This window comes from Mesoplodon bidens (assembly GCF_964165515.1).
Source record: "Mesoplodon bidens genome assembly, chromosome: 11".
Lineage (NCBI taxonomy): Eukaryota > Metazoa > Chordata > Mammalia > Artiodactyla > Ziphiidae > Mesoplodon > Mesoplodon bidens.
In genome coordinates, this window is record NC_138167.1 from 102,844,996 (window position 1) to 102,866,713 (window position 21,718).

A 21,718-nucleotide genomic window follows, 5' to 3' on the forward strand; every position below is an offset into this window, starting at 1 on the left:
TCAGGTGTCCTCACTGGGTAGGCGTGGCTGGGGGAGGTGAAGACACTAGGTGGGGTCATATACTAGGGGAGCTGCCAGACATCTCTGTCCCTGCTCCTTCCCTGTCCCAGGAGGGGGAAACCCTGGAAGAGTGATAGGATAACCAGTAGAGGAAGAGGTTCCTCAGTGATTAATTGGCCTTTTTGTGTTTTCCTTAATTTAGGGACCATTTTGGTAATGTGTTTTTACAAAGAAATCCCCCTTTTCCTCTAGGTTTCCAGTTTGTTACAGTAGGTTTCTCTTATTTGATGTTTACTTTTTCCTGTCTAATTTTCTACAGAATCATGACAAATAATGAACAAATACTGATACTTTACTATTAACTGAAGTCCTTATTCACGTTCCTTTGTTATACCTTTCCTTGTTCCAGTGTCTCAAAGGACATGGGGTCATCATGTCTGTTTAGTCTCTTCTGGGCTCTGACAGTTGCTCAGACTCTCCTTGTTTCCATGACCTTGACAGTGTGGAGGAGGACTGGTCAGGTATTATATAGACTCCCGGGCACTGGGATTTGCTTGGTGTTTTTGTCGTGGTTAGACTTGGCTTTGAAAAAGCAGATCACAGAGGTGAAGTGCTTCCTCTTTGCTATATATCAAGAGGACAGGCTCTTAAGGAAACTTCTCACTTATATTCTTAACTTTGGTCACCTAGCTGAAGTAGTGTTTGTCAAGTTTTCCCACAGGTTAATTTTTTTCCCATGTCCATCCTGTGTGTGTTATTTAGGAGGAAGTCATAATGCAGAAGCCACACTTGAGGAGAGAGGTGTTAGCTTCACATCCTTGATGGACAGCAGAGTGTCTATATGAATTGTTTAGAAGCTTTGTGCATAGGAGATTTCTATTTAACACCATTCATCGAAAACTATGTAATTTATTTTTACCAGTTTGGACACGTGAATGATTACTGTAAACTTTTGGTTATAATCCAGCACTACATTATTAGACTGTTTAGTTCATTCTTGATTTGGCTGTTGAGAGCTTTTTCCATTTGCTCCTGTTTTCATTTTACATAATTTTTCTTTTGTGGGTTTTTAAAATTTTGGGTACTTCTTTACTTTCTGATATTTTAAGATTACGCTGCTTCATATATTTACTGTCTCAGTCCTAGCATCAGCCCTTTCTTCAAAGAGCCCTTGTTCCTTTTATTAGAGAATGGTATTAAAAACTTACATGTGGGAGCTAAATATGCTCAGCTGACAGTACATAGAAGTACATGCATGTATCCCAGCCTATGCATATACACATAATTATAAAGATATCCATATGGAACTATGTGTAGGGTAAATATAGTTTATACCGATGTCTCCAACCGGATCTGTTATGACATGGATATCGTAACCTTCTCCCTTTGTTTGACTGTAACATCCCACTCCAGTGGTAAGAAACCTGGCTTCCACCATTTGTCATTTATTAAATTCAGTGCTTGTTCCATTCGATTACTGATATAGTAGTTTCAGTACTGTTAGCTACTACCCCTCATGGGAAAGAACTTAGAGTCCACTGTGTATGTATGGCACATTTTGTCTTTGGTCTACAGATTCTGTACATTTCCAAAGTTAACTTAGGTCAGCCCATTTGTCCCACTACCAACAGTGAGTTCTTCCATACATTTCTGAAACAGTTAGATTCTTTGTTACATTCTGTATTCCAGTCTTTGACACTCCCATATCCTAAGTAGCTAAGTTTGAATAGATTGTAAATTACTTGTTGTGTTGTAAAAATCTGTGGGTGTAGACAAATGCATAGTGACAGGTATTCACCACTAAAGTATCATATGGACTATTTCTACCACATATTCCTTAAACTGTTTACCAGTGTCAGTTTTACCTTTTCTAGAATGTCATATAAATGAGGTCATACAGTGTGTAGCACTTCAGACTGGATTCTTTCACTTAGCAATGTACGTGTTAGTTGCATCTATATCTATCTATATATATTTGCATGGGTTGATGATCCATTCCTTTATATCTCTGAATACTATTGCACTGCATGTATATGAGAGGAAAAATAATTTTCCCTCTACACTTCTATGTTCTTTATTGAGATCTCCCTTGTAATGAAAAAGAGACGAACTGGAGAAAACAATCAGAAGTTTAATATATACCATGCGTACCTCCTGTATACTTGAAAGATACCCAGGAAAACTGAGTCACTCCCTGAAATGGCCCAAGCCATTACCTTAAATGCTATCTTCTGCTGAGAACAAAAGAAAGATGTTAGGGAATGGAGGAAGCCATTTAAGGGATGTTATTAGTCAAAGCCCAGTAAACAAGGGTATGGTTGTTACACAGATTTACATCCAGGCCTATTTCATTGACAAGCTTTTTTTTTTTTTAAACATTTATTTATTTGGCTGCACTGGGTCTTAGTTGCGGCCTGTGTAATCTTTAGTGGCGGCATGCGGGCCCTTAATTGCAGCATGTGGGATCTAGTTCCCTGACCAGGGATTGAACCCTGGTCCCCTGCATTGGGAGTGTGGAGTCTTAACCACTGGACCAGCAGGGAAGTCCCAACAAACTTTTCTTGATATTTAGTCATCTTTCAATTCCTGGTCCAAAGAGGGACATACGCTTACAAATGGAGATATCCTTAATAAATGGAAATTTACCCACTAAAAGGGCATTTTCTACTTTATTTATTTATTTGCGGTACATGGGCCTCTCACTGTTGTGGCCTCTCCCGTTGCGGAGCACAGGCTCTGGACGTGCAGGCTCAGCGGCCATGGCTCATGGGCCCAACCACTCCGCAGCATGTGGGATCTTCCCAGACTAGGGCACGAACCCGTGTCCCCTGCATCGGCAGGCAGACTCTCAACCACTGTGCCACCAGGGAAGCCATCTACTTGGTTTTGAAAGATTCTCCTGGGTCTGCTGTTTCTTAAATTAACCAGTCCAAAATAATCCTTTTGTCAAATGGGCATATTTTGGGGTGGTGTATTCTGCTCCCCTTGACATGTATGTGCCCTAATTTGCTTATGAATTCATCTACAGAAGGACATCCTGATATCTTAAGTTTTTAGCCATTATGAATAGAGCTGCTGTGCATTACTTGATGCTAGTTTTGGTTTGAACACAGTTTTTCAAAGCAGTTGTCTAAATACAAGAGGTACACTTCTTGGATCCTAAGGTGAGACTTTTTAGATTTGGAAGAAACTGCCAAACTGTCTTCCAAAGTTGGTTGTACATGCATTCCACCAGTATCTTGAGTATATTCTTGTATGCTTATTTACTGCCTGTTTATCTTCCTGGGCTAGGTGTGTGTTTCAATCTTTACTAAATTTTAATGGTGTTGTTGGCATAATTTGAGTACAAATCCTTTATCAGATGTGTGTTTTGGAAATAGTTTCTTGCAGTTTGTGGTTTGTCTTCCTGTTTTCTGAATAAGGTCACCAGACCCAAAATCATGTAGATTATCTTTTTTGTCTAGCATTTTTATAGTTTGGTAATTTAAATTTGTCTATGGGCAATTTTGAGTGAATTTTGGTTTAAGTTGTAATGTTTGTGTCTACATTCATTTCATTACATATGGTTTGTAATTAATTGCTCCTTAACCAATTTTAGAGAAGATACAGTGAGACACTTGGCTCCATTTCAGTTTGGATTTCCAAACTTAGTATATACAGCAGAACTGCCTTCCGGATGAGGCCTCTGGGTTTGTGAGTGCGGCACTCCCGGCACTTTTCTCACGTGCCACAGGGGGCGCCAAACCAACCTGTCTGACCCTGGGGGCACAGGTGCACCCTGCCCAGAGACTTTGCTCTGTGACAAGCAGACGAGAGCTTTGTCTCCTGTCAGGGCTTAGGTTTCTGGAACATGAGGCATTGTCCACACTGACAGGGGCTGGGTTTTCTCAGGAGCCACTGGTGAGGAGACTCCGCAAGAGGAAAAAATGAGCAAGTGTGGAGAATCTTCCTGTGCAACTGACTGCTGGCTGAGTGGGTGCATCTTCAGGGGACTCAGGAGAGAAAGAGTTTAATGTGGAATACTGTGTGCTTTTAGTTAGCTTTATATGCAGTGTAGATGGTGACCACTGTCGTTCTTTGCAGTCCGGTGTCTAGTTTTCCAGGCACTGGTTGTTGATGGCTTTAGGTAGAATAAACATTTTTAAAAAACTTTATTGGAGTATAATTGCTTCACAGTGGTGTGTTAGTTTCTGCTTTATAACAAAGAGAATCGGTAAAACATATACATATGTTCCCATATCTCTTCCCTCTTGCGTCTCCCTCCCTCCCACCCTCCCTATCCCACCCCTCTAGGTGGTCACAAAGCACCAAGCTGATCTCCCTGTGCTATGCGGCTGCTTCCCACTAGCTATCTATTTTACGTTTGGTAGTGTATATATGTCCAAGCCACTCTCTCACTTTGTCACAGCTTACCCTTCCCCCTCCCCACATCCTCAAGTCCATTCTCTAGTAGGTCTGTGTCTTTATTCCTGTCTTACCCCTAGGTTCTTCATGACATATTTTTCCTTAAATTCCATATATATGTGTCAGCATATGGTATTTGTCTTTCCCTTTCTGACTTACTTCACTCTGTATGACAGACTCTAGCTCCATCCACCTCATTACGAATAGCTCAATTTCGTTTCTTTTGGGGGCTGAGTAATATTCCATTGTATATATGAGCCACATCTTCTTTATCCATTCATCTGATCATGGACACTTAGGTTGATTCCATCTCCTGGCTATGGTAAATAGAGCTGCAATGAACATTTTGGTACATGACTCTTTTTGAATTATGGTTTTCTCAGGGTATATGCCCAGTAGTTGGATTGCTGGGTCATATGGTAGTTCTATTTGTAGTTATTTAAGGAACCTCCATACTGCTCGCCATAGTGGCTCTACCAATTCACATTCCCACCAGCAGTGCGAGAGTGTTCATTTTTCTCCACATCCTCTCCAACATTTATTGTTTCTAGATTTTTTGATGATGGCCATTCTGACTGGCGTGAGGTGATATCTCATTCTAGTTTTGATTTGCATTTCTCTAATGATTAATGATGTTGAGCATTCTTTCATGTGTTTGTTGGCAGTCTGTATATCTTCTTTGGTGAAATGTCTAGGTCTTCTGCCCATTATTGGATTGGGTTGTTTGTTTTTTTGTTATTGAGCTGCATGAGCTGCTTGTAAATTTTGGAGATTAATCCTTTGACAGTTGCTTCATTTGCAAATATTTTCTCCCATTCTGAGGGTTGTCTTTTCATCTTGTTTATGGTTTCCTTTGCTGTGCAAAAGCTTTGAAGTTTCATTAGGTCCCATTTGTTTGTTTTTGTTTTTATTTCCATTTCTCTAGGCGGTGGGTCAGAAAGGATCTTGATGTGATTTATGTCATAGAGTGTTCTGCCTATGTTTTTCCCCTAAGAGTTTGATAGTGTCTGGCCTTACATTTAGGTCTTTAGTCCATTTTGAGCTTATTTTTGTGTATGGTGTTAGGGAGTGATCTAATCTCCTACTTTTACATGTACCTGTCCAGTTTTCCCAGCACCACTTATTGAAGAGGCTGTCCTTTCTCCACTGTACATTCCTGCCACTTTATCAAAGATAAGGTGACCATATGTGCGTGGGTTGGTTATTATAGGTCTTTTCCTTCTCTTGTGTTTCTTGCCTAGAGAAGATCCTTTAGCATTTGTTGTAAAGCTGGTTTGGTGGTGCTGAACTCTCTCAGCTTTTGCTTGTCTGTGAAGGTTTTAATTTCTCCATCCAATCTGAATGAGATCCTTGCTGGGTAGAGTAATCTTGGCTGTAGGTTGTTCTCCTTCATCACTTTAAATATGTCCTGCCAGTCCCTTCTGGCTTGCAGAGTTTCTGCTGAAAGATCAGCTGTTAACCTTATGGGGATCCCCTTGTGTGTTATTTGTTGTTTTTCCCTTGCTGCTTTTAATATGTTTTCTTTGCATTTAATTTTTGACAGTTTGATTAATATGTGTCTTGGCATGTTTCTCCTTGGCTTTATCCTGTATGGTACTCTCTGTGCTTCCTGGACTTGATTAACTATTTCCTTTCCCATATTAGGGAAGTTTTCAACTATAATCTCTTCAAATATTTTCTCAGTCCCTTTCTTTTTCTCTTCTTCTTCTGGAACACCTATAATTCGAATGTTGGTGCGTTTAATGTTGTCCCAGAGGTCTCTGAGACTGTCCTCAGTTCTTTTCATTCTTTTTTCTCTATTCTGCTCTGAAGTAGTTATTTCCACTATTTTATCTTCCAGGTCACTTATCCGTTCTTCTGCCTCAGTTATTCTGCTATTGATCCCTTCTAGAGTATTTTTAATTTCATTTATTGTGGTGTTCATCGTTGCTTGTTTCATCTTTAGTTCTTCTAGGTCCTTGTTAAATGTTGCTTGCATTTTCTCTATTCTATTTCCAAGATGTTGGATCATCTTTACTATCATTATTCTGAATTCTTTTTCAGGGAGACTGCCTATTTCCTCTTCATTTGTTAGGTCTGGTGGGTTTTCATCTTGCTCCTTCATCTGCTGTGTGTTTTTCTGTCTTCTCATTTTGCTTCTCTTACTGTGTTTGGGGGGGGGTCTCCTTTTTGCAGGCTGCAGGTTCGTAGTTCCCGTCGTTTTTGGTGTCTGTCCCCAGTGGCTAAAGTTGGTTCAGTGGGTTGTGTAGGCTTCCTGGTGGAGGGTGCCTGTGTTCCGGTGGATGAGGCTGGATCTTGTCTTTCTGGTGGGCAGGTCCACGTCTGGTGGTGTGTTTTGGGGTGTCTTGGACTTATTATGATTTTAGGCAGCCTCTCTGCTGATGGGTGGGGTTGTGTTCCTGTCTTGCTAGTTGTTTGGCATAGGGAGTCCAGCACTGTAGCTTGCTGGTCATTGAGATAAGCTGGGTGTTGGTGTTGAGATGGAGATCTCTGGGAGATTTTCGCCGTTGGATATTGCGTGGAGCTCGGAGGTCTCTTTTGGACCCGTGTCCTGAAGTTGGCTCTCCCACCTCAGAGGCACAGCACTGACTCCTGGCTGCAGCACCAAGAGCCTTTCATCCACACGGCTCAGAATAAAAGGGAGAAAAAGGAGAAAGAAAGAAAGAATGGAAGAAAGAAAGAGGATAAAATAAAATAAAGTAAGGTCAAATAAAATAAAGTTATTAAAATAAAGAATTATTAAGAAAAAAATTTTTTAAGTAAAAAAAACAAAAACCCCCGAAAAACGGACGGATAGAACCCTAGGACAAATGGTGAAAGCAAAGGTATACAGACAAAATCTCACACAGAAGCATACACGTACACACTCACAAGAAGAGGAAAAGGGGAAAAAAATCATAAATCTTGCTCTCAAAGTCCACCTCCTCAATTTGGGGTGATTCGTTGTCTATTCAGGTATTCCACAGACGCAGGGTACATCAAGTTGATTGCGGAGCTTTAATCCGCTGCTTCTGAGGCTGCTGGGAGAGATTCCCCTTTGCCTTCTTCGTTCGCACAGCTCCCGGGGCTCAGCTTTGGATTCGGCCCCGCCTCTGCGTGTAGGTCGCCGGAGGACGTCTGTTCTTCGCTCAGACAGGACGGGGTTAAAGGAGCCGCTGATTCGGGCGCTCTGGCTCCCTCAGGCCGCGGGGGAGGGAGGGGCACGGAGGCGGGGCGAGCGTGCGTCGGCGGAGGCCGGCGTGACGTTGCGTCAGCACGAGGCGCGCCCGTGCGTTCTCCCGGGGATGTTGTCTGTGGAGCCCGGGACCGTGGCGGTGGCGGGCAGCACAGGCTCCCGGGAGGGGAGGTGTGGAGAGTGACCTGCTGTCGCACACGGGCTTCTTGGTGGCGGCAGCAGCAGCCCCAGCGTCCCACGCCCGTCTCTGGGGTCCGCGCTTTCAGGCGCGCCTCGCGCCCGTCTCTGGAGCCTCCTTTCAGCAGCGCTCTGAATCCCCTCTCCTCACGCACCAGGAAACAAAGAGGGAAGGAAAAGTCTCTTGCCTCTTCGGCAGCTCCAGACTTTTCCCCGGACTCCCTCCCGGCCGGCCGTGGCGCACTAACTCCCTTCAGGCTGTGTTCACGCCGCCAGCGCGCCCTGACTGAAGCCCGAGCCTCAGCTCCCAGCCCCGCCCGCCCCGGCGGGTGAGGAGACAAGCCTCTCGGGCTGGTGAGTGGCGGTCGGCACCGGTCCTCTGTGCGGGAATCTCTCTGCTTGGCCCTCCGTACCCCTGTGGCTGCGGTCTCCTCCGCGGCTCCGAAGCTTTCCCCCTCCGCCACCCGCAGTCTCCGCCCGCGAAGGGGCTCCTAGTGTGTGGAAACCGTTTCTCCTTCACGGCTCCCTCCCACTGGTGCAGGTCCCGGCCCTATCCTTTTGTCTCCGTTTATTCTGTTTTCTTTTGCCCTACCCAGGTACGTGGGGAGTTTCTTTCTTTCTTTTTTTTTTTTTTTTCCTTCGGTACGCGGGCCTCTCACTGTTGTGGCCTCTCCCGTGGCGGAGCACAGGCTCCGGACGCGCAGGCTCAGCGGCCATGGCTCACGGGCCTAGCCGCTCCGCGGCATGTGGGACCTTCCCGGCCCGGGGCACGAACCCGTGTCCCCTGCATCGGCAGGCGGACTCTCAACCACTGCGCCACCAGGGAAGCCCCGTGGGGAGTTTCTTGCCTTTTGGGAGGTCTGAGGTCTTCTGCCAGCGTTCAGTAGGTGTTCTGTAGGGGTGGTTCCCCGTGTAGCTGTATTTCTGATGTACCTGTGGAGAGGAAGGTGATCTGCGTGTCTTACTCTTCCGCCATCTTCCCCCTCTCCCAAACATTTTAATAATAGTAATTTTTCTGACGCATGAGCAATGATTATTGTTTCCTATTGTGTCTTCAGTTTCTTTACCAGTGCTTTATAGTTTTCTGAGTATAGGTCTTTCGTGTCCTTGGTTAAGTTCATTGCTAAATAGTTCGTCCTTTTGGATGGAATAGTAAATGGGATTGTTTTCTTAATGTTTCTTGCTGGTGGTTCATTATTAGTGTATAGAAACGAAACTGATGTGTGTATATTGAGTGCATATTTTGCAACTTTACTGCATTTATTTTTTAACATATTTTTTGAAGTAATGTGAAAAATTGCAATACTAAAATCTCACCGTTTCTACTGCCCCCCCAGGTGATCCACAGGACCCACGACATGGTAGCTACTAATATACTCTTCCCACGGTGCCTCTTAATCCCATGCGGACTCCTACAAGGGAAATAAGTATCACAACTTTGGTTGAACGTGGTCTGGGTAAGTCTTGGCCTCTGTAAGAAAAATTTGATGTCTGTCTTCTCTGATTTTCTGGCATGATCCTGACATGGTTGTCTAGAAAAGTGATTTACTTTCCAGCAATTTAAAATGTACAGAAAAGTTGCAATAATGTCAAAAAGTACTCACATTTGCCACTTGACACAAAATGCTCAGTGTGTTTTGCCCAAGGCACCAGCACATAACCCCTAAATGAAGAAATCCTGATGTCCACGTTATAATTTAATACTCAGCCCCACTTCAACCTTCACCTACTGTCCGAACGGTATGAAAATGTCTTTTTCCATCCTGATCCAGTTTTCTTTTTCTGGAACCATGACTGAGTTTCTCCCTCATTTGGACAACCTTGATGGATTTGAAGCAGACAAGATGAGTATGGGATCTAGGGGGCCTTTTCTGTATGGCTTTTTTCACTAAGAATGTTTTTAACGTTCATTTTTGTAACAAATATCAGCGCTACAGTTTTTTTTTTCATTGTCATTAAAAATACAAAACACGACTTTAGCATTTAATTCACTTTATGTATACAGTTTTGTGGTATTAACTACCTTCATTTAGTTGCACAAACAAGTTAACTAACATGTGTACCTCCTGTGTGCATGGCAGATACCCAGGAAATGGAGTAACACCCTGAAACGGCCCAAGACATCACCTTAAATACCGTCTTCATCTAAAAGGGAAAAAAAGGAAGGCTATAGTTGTTTCTGTCTACATTCATTTGATTGTATATGGTTTCCAATTGATGTTGTATAACTAGTTGTGGAGAAGTCATGGGATAGGTAGCTTCATTTCAGTTTGAATTTCCAAATTTAGTGGATTCTGCAGGCTTGTTACAAGGTTTACAAACTTCATATTGGATCAGGACATCCCCTGGTGTAACTGGTATTCACGGTTTGTTCAACAGTTAAAGTTCTGTGTGATATGAGTTCATCCGCGAGTAATCCAGGTTAGTTTCTGTGATACATTTGTCCCAGGATGAAAGGACAAGAGAACGAAGACCTAATTTATAAAAGTGCCTTCAAACTAATTGATACTGAAGTATAGTTAACCTACAATGTTGTGTTAATTTCTGCTGCACAGCAAAGTGATTCATATATACGTACATACATATATACATATTTTTCATATTCTTTTCCATTATGGTTCATTACAGGGTATTGAATACAGTTCCCTGTGCTGTACAGGAAGACCTTACGTATCCATCCTATATCTAATAATTTGCATCTACTAATACCAAACTCCCAATCCATCCGTCTCCCCTGTCTTCCCCTTGACAACCACAAGTCTGTTTTCTATATTTGTGAGTCTGTTTTTGTTCTGTAGATAGGTTCATTTGGGTCTCATTTTATAATCCACATATAAGTGATATCATATGGTATTTGTTGTTCTCTGTCTGACTGACTTCACTTTGTATGATAATCTCTAGGTCCATCCATGTAGCTGCAAATGGCATTATTTCATTCTGTTTTATGGCTGAGTAATGTTCCGTTGTATATATGTACCACATCTTCTATATCCATTCATCTGCTGAGGGACATTCAGGTTGCTTCCACGTCTTGGCTATTGTGAATAGTGCTGCTGTGAATGCTGGGGTGCGTGTATCTTTTCGAATTATAGTTCTGTCTGGATATGTGCCCAGGAGTGGGATTGCTGGGTCATATGGTAATTCTAGTTTTAGTTTTTGAGGAACCTCCATACTGTTTTCCATAGTGGCTGCATCAATTTACATTCCCACCAGTAGTGTGTGTAGTAGGGTTCCCTTTTCTCCACACCCCTTCCAGCATTTCTTTCTAGACATTTTAATGATGGCCATTCTGACCACTATGAGGTGATAACTCGCTGTAGTTTTGATTTGCGTTCTCTAATAATTAGCGATGTGGAGCATCTTTTCATGTGCCTGTTGGCTATCTGTATGTCTTTGGTTGGAGAAATGTCTGTTTAGACCTTCTGCTTATTTTTTGATTTTTTTTTTCTTTTTTGAGCTGTATGAGCCGTTTGTATATTTCAGAATTAAGACCTTGTTGGTCGCATCATTTGCAGGTATTTTCTCCCGAACAGTTAGCACAGGTAGTGGAACAACTGGATACCCACATGCAGAAGAGTAAAGTTGGACCCTTACCTCCCCCCACCCCACATACAAAATCAACACAAAATGGACCAAAGGCCTAGGTGCAAGAGCCAAAATTATAAAACTCGTAGAAGAAAACATGAGAGTAAATCTTCACGACCTTGGATTTGGTCATGATATCTTAGATCTACCGAGAGCACAAGCAACAAGGGACAAAATAGATGAATTAGACTTCCTCAAAATGAAAAGGAGTTGTGTGTAAAAGGAGCAAGGAATAAGATAATCCACCATCCAAAATGGCGCAGGATGTTTGCAAACCATGTATCTGATACAGGACTGTATGTAGCCCACCGGCCAAGCCCCCGGTGGTCCAGTGGAGTGTCTGTGCGGCCCCTCCCGTCCTCGGTGATCAGGGAATTTCAGGCCCCACGGCACCCGAGGGGTGGTCACTGGTCATCCTCGGCACCCTCAAGGAGTGAGTGAGTGCTGGATGGTGTTGAGCCCCGATGCGCTCCCATTACTGCCCTCAAAGGCTGAAGCCTTCAGCATGCCTCCAGAAGGACACAGAGTATTTGCAAGTCTTTGAGAGCCAAGAGAACAGTCTTCACTTTTCTGAAAAGGGCATCTTACTATCTCACAGCATGACCATTTTCAATCTGGCTCTCGGGGTGCCCTCCCACCTTCTTTATTTCTCTGAGAGTGGCCATGGTGGTTTGGCTGTCCCCAGTCCCCACACCAGGTGACAAGGCCAGTGGGGCCAGATCCTGGTGGTCCTTAGCTTCGTTGGAGATTAACCCAGACCCTCGGCCTGCGATTGAACGGGGATGCCCCTGCTTCTCCCCATCACCGATTCTCATCTCCTCCTCTATCTCTTTTCCTCTTGCTTTTCAGTGTCAGATTTACCTGATGGTCACCACTCACAGCTCCCGCAGAGCCCAGAGATTTCTCCTTGAAGGAAAGGTTCTGGAAAATCAGAGGGATAAATAAAGGATGCAGCTGATTTCCGCCTTGTGCTGACACCCAAGGGGGTGAGGAGAGTGAGTGTTTTCTCATTAGAATTTTAACTCCTCCAAGTAATAGATCATTGGGGGTGGGGGGCATCCAGTGTTTTCCTGCTCATTCTCATAATGTCATTCCTGAATTTTTATGTGGTAAGTAATTTATATTATTTATCAGTAATTTGATTATTGATATAATCAAATTATTATCAAATTATCCTGAGGGGGATATCCATTTAAAAAATGTTAGAGGTAACTCCAAGGGATTTACAACAAACAAGGACACACAACCCGTTCTCCAGACACTGGCTGAGAGATTCCTACCCTGAGCCGCAGTCCCCTGGAGGGCGGAGTGGCCATGACTCTTCTCCCACAGGTGAGCCTACACAGGCACATCCCACGTGGGACCACTGCATCGCAGAATCTTAGAGTGGCCAATGGCAGGCCGCTGGCCGGAGATGCGGACAAGAGAAAACTGCCCAGCAGCCTGGGACAACCCCGGGGTGAGGCCTTAGGAAGGGCCAGTGTCAGAGCCTCAGAGATAACTTGAAGAGAGTTCAGGCTGTTAAGGACATCGTCAGAGATGCACTTAGGGACATATTCAGGGCCTTAGTTGTGGACAGGATCAGGGCATTATTTAGTGACAGCTGAGACTTTAGGGGACAGCATCAGGGCCTAAGTTAGGGACAGTGTCAGTGCTTCAGTTAGAGATAACGTGAGAGCCTTAGCTAGACATAGTTTGGGCTGTTACTTAGGGATCTCTTCAGGGCCTTAGAGCCAGCATCGTGGCCATAATTAGAACCAGTGTGGGGGCGTTAGGTAGGGCCAAAACTGCGGTGTTAGTTAGGGAAAGAGGTCATTAGTTACAGACAGCGTCAGGGTTTTAGGTAGGGACAGCGGCAAGTCCTTAGTTAAGAAGAGTGTCAGGGCCTCACTTAGGGGCAGCGTCAGGACGTTAGGGAGAGTCGGGACATGAGAATTTCAGATTGTGAGGTAGAGACGGCATCCGGGCCTTAGTTAGGAAGAGGGTCAGGGCCTTGGTGAGGGACAGGGTCAGGACAACGGTGAGGGACATCTAAGACTATTAGGGACATCGTCAAGGCCTTAGACTGGGCCAGCATCAGGGCTGTGGTGTCGACCAGTGTCAGGGCATTAATGAGGGACAAAATGAGGGTTTTAGTTAGGAAAAGAGTCAGGTCATTAGTTACAGCCAGTTTTAGGGCCTCAGGTAGAATGGGCATCAGGGCCTCAGTTAGGTTCAGCATCAGGACGTTAGTTAGGGCCAGCAACGGGGCCTTAGTTAGGGACAGTGTTGTCAGGCCCTCAGAGATCACTTGAGGGCCTTCGTAAGAGACAGTTCAGGCCGTTAGTTAGGGACACTTCAGAGACTTTCTTGGGGGTATATTCAGGGCCTTAGTAATAGAATCAGGGTGTTATTTTGTCACCGCTTAGGCACTAAAGGACAGCATCAAAGCCTCAGGGAGGGTGTCAGCGTGCTGGGGATAGTGTTAGGGACTTTGTAAGTTATAGCTTAGGCCATTAGCTAGGGACAGTGTCAGGGGCTTATTAAGGGCAGTGTCAGAGACTTCATGAGGGACATCTTCAGGGCCTTAGTTATGGACAGGACCAGGTCCATACTTGGGACCAGTGTCAGGCCGTTACTTAGGGGCAGTGTCAGGGCCTTCTGTAGAAACAGCGTCATCCAGGTGTGAATGTCCATGTTGCCTTGCAAAGATACTTTCTAGGAATTGAAAGCAATGAGGAATGAACAAGTAGCAACAAGGTGCAGGATTTTGCCAAAGAATCATTTTTTTTTAACATCTTTATTGGAGTCTAATTGCTTTACAATGGTGTGTTAGTTTCTGCTTTATAACAAAGTGAATCAGTTATACGTATACATATGTCCCCATATCTCTTCCCTCTTGCGTCTCCCTCGCTCCCACCCTCCCTATCCCACCCCTCTAGGTGGTCACAAAGCACCAAGCTGATCTCCCTGTGCTACGCGGCTGCTTCCCACTAGCTATCTATTTTACGTTTGGTAGTGTATATATGTCCAAGCCACTCTCTCACTTTGTCACAGCTTACCCTTCCCCCTCCCCACATCCTCAAGTCCATTCTCTAGTAGGTCTGTGTCTTTATTCCTGTCTTAACCCTAGGTTCTTCATGACATTTTTTCCGTTAAATTCCATATATATGTGTCAGCATACGGTATTTGTCTTTCTCTTTCTGACTGACTTCACTCTGTATGACAGACTCTAGCTCCATCCACCTCATTACAAATAGCTCAATTTCGTTTCTTTTTGTGGCTGAGTAATATTCCATTGTATATATGTGCCACGTCTTCTTTATCCATTCATCCGATGATGGACACTTAGGTTGTTTCCATCTCCGGGCTATTGTAAATAGAGCTGCAGTGAACATTTTGGTACATGACTCTTTTTGAATTATGGTTTTCTCAGGGTATATGCCCAGTAGTTGGATTGCTGGGTCATATGGTAGTTCTATTTGTAGTTATTTAAGGAACCTCCATACTGCTCGCCATAGTGGCTCTACCAATTCACATTCCCACCAGCAGTGCGAGAGTGTTCATTTTTCTCCACATCCTCTCCAACATTTATTGTTTCTAGATTTTTTGATGATGGCCATTCTGACTGGCGTGAGGTGATATCTCATTCTAGTTTTGATTTGCATTTCTCTAATGATTAATGATGTTGAGCATTCTTTCATGTGTTTGTTGGCGGTCTGTATATCTTCTTTGGTGAAATGTCTAGGTCTTCTGCCCATTATTGGATTGGGTTGTTTGTTTTTTTGTTATTGAGCTGCATGAGCTGCTTGTAAATTTTGGAGATTAATCCTTTGACAGTTGCTTCATTTGCAAATATTTTCTCCCATTCTGAGGGTTGTCTTTTCATCTTGTTTATGGTTTCCTTTGCTGTGCAAAAGCTTTGAAGTTTCATTAGGTCCCATTTGTTTGTTTTTGTTTTTATTTCCATTTCTCTAGGCGGTGGGTCAGAAAGGATCTTGATGTGATTTATGTCATAGAGTGTTCTGCCTATGTTTTTCCCCTAAGAGTTTGATAGTGTCTGGCCTTACATTTAGGTCTTTAGTCCATTTTGAGCTTATTTTTGTGTATGGTGTTAGGGAGTGATCTAATCTCCTACTTTTACATGTACCTGTCCAGTTTTCCCAGCACCACTTATTGAAGAGGCTGTCCTTTCTCCACTGTACATTCCTGCCACTTTATCAAAGATAAGGTGACCATATGTGCGTGGGTTGGTTATTATAGGTCTTTTCCTTCTCTTGTGTTTCTTGCCTAGAGAAGATCCTTTAGCATTTGTTGTAAAGCTGGTTTGGTGGTGCTGAACTCTCTCAGCTTTTGCTTGTCTGTGAAGGTTTTAATTTCTCCATCCAATCTGAATGAGATCCTTGCTGGGTAGAGTAATCTTGGCTGTAGGTTGTTCTCCTTCATCACTTTAAATATGTCCTGCCAGTCCCTTCTGGCTTGCAGAGTTTCTGCTGAAAGATCAGCTGTTAACCTTATGGGGATCCCCTTGTGTGTTATTTGTTGTTTTTCCCTTGCTGCTTTTAATATGTTTTCTTTGCATTTAATTTTTGACAGTTTGATTAATATGTGTCTTGGCATGTTTCTCCTTGGCTTTATCCTGTATGGTACTCTCTGTGCTTCCTGGACTTGATTAACTATTTCCTTTCCCATATTAGGGAAGTTTTCAACTATAATCTCTTCAAATATTTTCTCAGTCCCTTTCTTTTTCTCTTCTTCTTCTGGAACACCTATAATTCGAATGTTGGTGCGTTTAATGTTGTCCCAGAGGTCTCTGAGACTGTCCTCAGTTCTTTTCATTCTTTTTTCTCTATTCTGCTCTGAAGTAGTTATTTCCACTATTTTATCTTCCAGGTCACTTATCCGTTCTTCTGCCTCAGTTATTCTGCTATTGATCCCTTCTAGAGTATTTTTAATTTCATTTATTGTGGTGTTCATCGTTGCTTGTTTCATCTTTAGTTCTTCTAGGTCCTTGTTAAATGTTGCTTGCATTTTCTCTATTCTATTTCCAAGATGTTGGATCATCTTTACTATCATTATTCTGAATTCTTTTTCAGGGAGACTGCCTATTTCCTCTTCATTTGTTAGGTCTGGTGGGTTTTCATCTTGCTCCTTCATCTGCTGTGTGTTTTTCTGTCTTCTCATTTTGCTTCTCTTACTGTGTTTGGGGGGGGGGGTCTCCTTTTTGCAGGCTGCAGGTTCGTAGTTCCCGTCGTTTTTGGTGTCTGTCCCCAGTGGCTAAAGTTGGTTCAGTGGGTTGTGTAGGCTTCCTGGTGGAGGGTGCCTGTGTTCCGGTGGATGAGGCTGGATCTTGTCTTTCTGGTGGGCAGGTCCACGTCTGGTGGTGTGTTTTGGGGTGTCTTGGACTTATTATGATTTTAGGCAGCCTCTCTGCTGATGGGTGGGGTTGTGTTCCTGTCTTGCTAGTTGTTTGGCATAGGGAGTCCAGCACTGTAGCTTGCTGGTCATTGAGATAAGCTGGGTGTTGGTGTTGAGATGGAGATCTCTGGGAGATTTTCGCCGTTGGATATTGCGTGGAGCTCGGAGGTCTCTTTTGGACCCGTGTCCTGAAGTTGGCTCTCCCACCTCAGAGGCACAGCACTGACTCCTGGCTGCAGCACCAAGAGCCTTTCATCCACACGGCTCAGAATAAAAGGGAGAAAAAGGAGAAAGAAAGAAAGAATGGAAGAAAGAAAGAGGATAAAATAAAATAAAGTAAGGTCAAATAAAATAAAGTTATTAAAATAAAGAATTATTAAGAAAAAAATTTTTTAAGTAAAAAAAACAAAAACCCCCGAAAAACGGACGGATAGAACCCTAGGACAAATGGTGAAAGCAAAGGTATACAGACAAAATCTCACACAGAAGCATACACGTACACACTCACAAGAAGAGGAAAAGGGGAAAAAAATCATAAATCTTGCTCTCAAAGTCCACCTCCTCAATTTGGGGTGATTCGTTGTCTATTCAGGTATTCCACAGACGCAGGGTACATCAAGTTGATTGCGGAGCTTTAATCCGCTGCTTCTGAGGCTGCTGGGAGAGATTCCCCTTTGCCTTCTTCGTTCGCACAGCTCCCGGGGCTCAGCTTTGGATTCGGCCCCGCCTCTGCGTGTAGGTCGCCGGAGGACGTCTGTTCTTCGCTCAGACAGGACGGGGTTAAAGGAGCCGCTGATTCGGGCGCTCTGGCTCCCTCAGGCCGCGGGGGAGGGAGGGGCACGGAGGCGGGGCGAGCGTGCGTCGGCGGAGGCCGGCGTGACGTTGCGTCAGCACGAGGCGCGCCCGTGCGTTCTCCCGGGGATGTTGTCTGTGGAGCCCGGGACCGTGGCGGTGGCGGGCAGCACAGGCTCCCGGGAGGGGAGGTGTGGAGAGTGACCTGCTGTCGCACACGGGCTTCTTGGTGGCGGCAGCAGCAGCCCCAGCGTCCCACGCCCGTCTCTGGGGTCCGCGCTTTCAGGCGCGCCTCGCGCCCGTCTCTGGAGCCTCCTTTCAGCAGCGCTCTGAATCCCCTCTCCTCACGCACCAGGAAACAAAGAGGGAAGGAAAAGTCTCTTGCCTCTTCGGCAGCTCCAGACTTTTCCCCGGACTCCCTCCCGGCCGGCCGTGGCGCACTAACTCCCTTCAGGCTGTGTTCACGCCGCCAGCGCGCCCTGACTGAAGCCCGAGCCTCAGCTCCCAGCCCCGCCCGCCCCGGCGGGTGAGGAGACAAGCCTCTCGGGCTGGTGAGTGGCGGTCGGCACCGGTCCTCTGTGCGGGAATCTCTCTGCTTGGCCCTCCGTACCCCTGTGGCTGCGGTCTCCTCCGCGGCTCCGAAGCTTTCCCCCTCCGCCACCCGCAGTCTCCGCCCGCGAAGGGGCTCCTAGTGTGTGGAAACCGTTTCTCCTTCACGGCTCCCTCCCACTGGTGCAGGTCCCGGCCCTATCCTTTTGTCTCCGTTTATTCTGTTTTCTTTTGCCCTACCCAGGTACGTGGGGAGTTTCTTTCTTTCTTTTTTTTTTTTTTTTCCTTCGGTACGCGGGCCTCTCACTGTTGTGGCCTCTCCCGTGGCGGAGCACAGGCTCCGGACGCGCAGGCTCAGCGGCCATGGCTCACGGGCCTAGCCGCTCCGCGGCATGTGGGACCTTCCCGGCCCGGGGCACGAACCCGTGTCCCCTGCATCGGCAGGCGGACTCTCAACCACTGCGCCACCAGGGAAGCCCCGTGGGGAGTTTCTTGCCTTTTGGGAGGTCTGAGGTCTTCTGCCAGCGTTCAGTAGGTGTTCTGTAGGGGTGGTTCCCCGTGTAGCTGTATTTCTGATGTACCTGTGGAGAGGAAGGTGATCTGCGTGTCTTACTCTTCCGCCATCTTCCCCCTCTCCCAAACATTTTAATAATAGTAATTTTTCTGACGCATGAGCAATGATTATTGTTTCCTATTGTGTCTTCAGTTTCTTTACCAGTGCTTTATAGTTTTCTGAGTATAGGTCTTTCGTGTCCTTGGTTAAGTTCATTGCTAAATAGTTCGTCCTTTTGGATGGAATAGTAAATGGGATTGTTTTCTTAATGTTTCTTGCTGGTGGTTCATTATTAGTGTATAGAAACGAAACTGATGTGTGTATATTGAGTGCATATTTTGCAACTTTACTGCATTTATTTTTTAACATATTTTTTGAAGTAATGTGAAAAATTGCAATACTAAAATCTCACCGTTTCTACTGCCCCCCCAGGTGATCCACAGGACCCACGACATGGTAGCTACTAATATACTCTTCCCACGGTGCCTCTTAATCCCATGCGGACTCCTACAAGGGAAATAAGTATCACAACTTTGGTTGAACGTGGTCTGGGTAAGTCTTGGCCTCTGTAAGAAAAATTTGATGTCTGTCTTCTCTGATTTTCTGGCATGATCCTGACATGGTTGTCTAGAAAAGTGATTTACTTTCCAGCAATTTAAAATGTACAGAAAAGTTGCAATAATGTCAAAAAGTACTCACATTTGCCACTTGACACAAAATGCTCAGTGTGTTTTGCCCAAGGCACCAGCACATAACCCCTAAATGAAGAAATCCTGATGTCCACGTTATAATTTAATACTCAGCCCCACTTCAACCTTCACCTACTGTCCGAACGGTATGAAAATGTCTTTTTCCATCCTGATCCAGTTTTCTTTTTCTGGAACCATGACTGAGTTTCTCCCTCATTTGGACAACCTTGATGGATTTGAAGCAGACAAGATGAGTATGGGATCTAGGGGGCCTTTTCTGTATGGCTTTTTTCACTAAGAATGTTTTTAACGTTCATTTTTGTAACAAATATCAGCGCTACAGTTTTTTTTTTCATTGTCATTAAAAATACAAAACACGACTTTAGCATTTAATTCACTTTATGTATACAGTTTTGTGGTATTAACTACCTTCATTTAGTTGCACAAACAAGTTAACTAACATGTGTACCTCCTGTGTGCATGGCAGATACCCAGGAAATGGAGTAACACCCTGAAACGGCCCAAGACATCACCTTAAATACCGTCTTCATCTAAAAGGGAAAAAAAGGAAGGCTATAGTTGTTTCTGTCTACATTCATTTGATTGTATATGGTTTCCAATTGATGTTGTATAACTAGTTGTGGAGAAGTCATGGGATAGGTAGCTTCATTTCAGTTTGAATTTCCAAATTTAGTGGATTCTGCAGGCTTGTTACAAGGTTTACAAACTTCATATTGGATCAGGACATCCCCTGGTGTAACTGGTATTCACGGTTTGTTCAACAGTTAAAGTTCTGTGTGATATGAGTTCATCCGCGAGTAATCCAGGTTAGTTTCTGTGATACATTTGTCCCAGGATGAAAGGACAAGAGAACGAAGACCTAATTTATAAAAGTGCCTTCAAACTAATTGATACTGAAGTATAGTTAACCTACAATGTTGTGTTAATTTCTGCTGCACAGCAAAGTGATTCATATATACGTACATACATATATACATATTTTTCATATTCTTTTCCATTATGGTTCATTACAGGGTATTGAATACAGTTCCCTGTGCTGTACAGGAAGACCTTACGTATCCATCCTATATCTAATAATTTGCATCTACTAATACCAAACTCCCAATCCATCCGTCTCCCCTGTCTTCCCCTTGACAACCACAAGTCTGTTTTCTATATTTGTGAGTCTGTTTTTGTTCTGTAGATAGGTTCATTTGGGTCTCATTTTATAATCCACATATAAGTGATATCATATGGTATTTGTTGTTCTCTGTCTGACTGACTTCACTTTGTATGATAATCTCTAGGTCCATCCATGTAGCTGCAAATGGCATTATTTCATTCTGTTTTATGGCTGAGTAATGTTCCGTTGTATATATGTACCACATCTTCTATATCCATTCATCTGCTGAGGGACATTCAGGTTGCTTCCACGTCTTGGCTATTGTGAATAGTGCTGCTGTGAATGCTGGGGTGCGTGTATCTTTTCGAATTATAGTTCTGTCTGGATATGTGCCCAGGAGTGGGATTGCTGGGTCATATGGTAATTCTAGTTTTAGTTTTTGAGGAACCTCCATACTGTTTTCCATAGTGGCTGCATCAATTTACATTCCCACCAGTAGTGTGTGTAGTAGGGTTCCCTTTTCTCCACACCCCTTCCAGCATTTCTTTCTAGACATTTTAATGATGGCCATTCTGACCACTATGAGGTGATAACTCGCTGTAGTTTTGATTTGCGTTCTCTAATAATTAGCGATGTGGAGCATCTTTTCATGTGCCTGTTGGCTATCTGTATGTCTTTGGTTGGAGAAATGTCTGTTTAGACCTTCTGCTTATTTTTTGATTTTTTTTTTCTTTTTTGAGCTGTATGAGCCGTTTGTATATTTCAGAATTAAGACCTTGTTGGTCGCATCATTTGCAGGTATTTTCTCCCGAACAGTTAGCACAGGTAGTGGAACAACTGGATACCCACATGCAGAAGAGTAAAGTTGGACCCTTACCTCCCCCCACCCCACATACAAAATCAACACAAAATGGACCAAAGGCCTAGGTGCAAGAGCCAAAATTATAAAACTCGTAGAAGAAAACATGAGAGTAAATCTTCACGACCTTGGATTTGGTCATGATATCTTAGATCTACCGAGAGCACAAGCAACAAGGGACAAAATAGATGAATTAGACTTCCTCAAAATGAAAAGGAGTTGTGTGTAAAAGGAGCAAGGAATAAGATAATCCACCATCCAAAATGGCGCAGGATGTTTGCAAACCATGTATCTGATACAGGACTGTATGTAGCCCACCGGCCAAGCCCCCGGTGGTCCAGTGGAGTGTCTGTGCGGCCCCTCCCGTCCTCGGTGATCAGGGAATTTCAGGCCCCACGGCACCCGAGGGGTGGTC